The following is a 1,922-nucleotide window of genomic DNA, read 5'->3' on the forward strand; positions in this document are numbered from 1 at the left end:
TCATTACCCATTTAAGCCGTCTCCAGCCATTATTAGTCTCAAAGTGGGTTCCTCGTCATCGAAAATCAATATGATACATTATTAGAGGTTTAAACTGATACAACAGTAATCTCGTTACTAGTGAAGATTAATCCCATCTAAAAAAGAACCAAGAACCATATTTGTTTTCTTTAGACTTTCATGATTAATATAATTCAATAGGATATAAAAATGAAGCAAAACATTGATAACTAGTGAGGCTCTGTTAGAACAAGTTCTGCCATTATCTAATATTTCCAAACCAACAGGACTTTAGATAATTGTTTTTCTCTTATATTTGAAAATGCATTATTGCTAAACAACCAAATACAGCCAAACAACATCAACTAATAGAAGCACTTGCTATACAGTACCCTCTATTGGTTGCTGTGTGTATGAAGATAATAACATCTGGAAAGCAGGAAGAATTTCACTTTGTGAGAAATCAGGACTAGCTCACCAAAATATTGAACACAGAAAATGTCTGTAAGAATATGGTAGTCTCCCCTAGTAGAAAATTGTTATGGGAAAAATTCAATAATTTAAACAAGTTTAAAAGACCTCAATTGTTCTTTCTGTGACTGAATATATTCTAAAGTTTGTAGTTATATATTTATTTTCTGATTGTGTTACTTATAAAGTAGCATAAAAAGATAAGTGTTGTTTGAGCACGAAAACGTGCAAGGTGACAGAAAACCATTCTGCATGTCAAGGTCACCATTCCACTCATACAATCTAAGTTATGGAAATCAGATTAATGTTGTGTAAATTTAAAAACAAAAATTATATATTGCCAAATGAAAACAACATTTTAGGAAGTATTTACTAGTTGAGCGTGAAGGTATACACCCTTGTTGAATTTTCCAAAGTTTTTCAGTCAAAATAATTGTATTCATGTTGACATGCAGGAGTATAATCGTAATGCCCTGAAACTGGCATAATGGGACAGCAGCAGTCTTCGAGTGATAGCTTGGAAACATCGCCAGCATCTGTTGGTCCTGTTGAAGGGGGTGATGCAGACACCACCAGGGAAGAGTTTTTGATGGACTTTCCATTCCTTTCGGTGAGTTTTCTGATGTACGAAGGTAATGTAATTGTTTACATCTAATAACATTTCATGTAAATATTTATTGATTTTTTTTTTGTTGAAGTTAAGGCTGTAGGTATAGTCTTGGGGAGAAGAACGTTACTCTGTGACTGTTCTGGGTGAACGTGTAAAGTCATGATTTTCCTTCAGCATCAACTGAGAAATCCTGGTGGATAATTAAGTAATTTTTTAAGCAGGTTTTTGAGATGAGAAATGTGATTATGGAGGAACTTATTTCTTGTGTGTATAATAATTGTCAATAAATACATGGTGATTTACTAACTGTTGCGTTGGATTAAATGACTACTTATAGGTAAACGTATAATATTTAAAGTGTATAAATAAATAATCTAATTAGATTGGTTGACTTTTGTCCATATAAAACAATTTTAATAAAAACTAGGTTCTTAGTATTAGTGTGGGATTGAGAGTTAAAAGTATGGAAGAAAGTATTTTGAAAATCTTTTACCAACTGCAGCAAAAGGTGGAAGAATGAAGTAAGATTTGTTAAGTTTAGAAAATATTAAAGGACAGATCAGAAATGTTTAAAGGCAAAATAACAACATTTAAGAGACATATTAAATACGAGGAAGAACATGAGAGAAAAATTTGATAACGTGATAAGAAAATTTAGAGAAGTTAGAATAAGGTTCTCAGAGATAACGTGTTATCAGATACTGTGTAATCAGAAATGGAAAATTATCACTCAACAGCATGATTTAACAAGCAAGCTGATAGAGAATGGAAAAATATCACTCAACATCATGAATAAGGAACTTAACAAGCAAGCTGATAGAGAATGGAAAAATATCACTCA

General features: G+C 31.9%; 1 long non-coding RNA gene across 1 annotated transcript in view; it reads left to right on the top strand.

Annotated features, from left to right (window-relative positions):
* The window catches only part of LOC111083305, a 2,698-nt gene extending 1,375 nt beyond the window's left edge, over positions 1 to 1,323 (top strand). The window contains exons 2-3 of the long non-coding RNA XR_002608938.1: positions 927 to 1,081; positions 1,170 to 1,323. This is a non-coding gene — a long non-coding RNA (uncharacterized LOC111083305). The remainder of the gene's footprint in view (positions 1 to 926; positions 1,082 to 1,169) is intronic.
* The last annotated feature ends 599 nt before the right edge of the window (positions 1,324 to 1,922 follow it).

This window comes from Limulus polyphemus, unplaced genomic scaffold, assembly GCF_000517525.1.
Source record: "Limulus polyphemus unplaced genomic scaffold, Limulus_polyphemus-2.1.2 Scaffold8986, whole genome shotgun sequence".
In the NCBI taxonomy this organism is placed as follows: domain Eukaryota; kingdom Metazoa; phylum Arthropoda; class Merostomata; order Xiphosura; family Limulidae; genus Limulus; species Limulus polyphemus.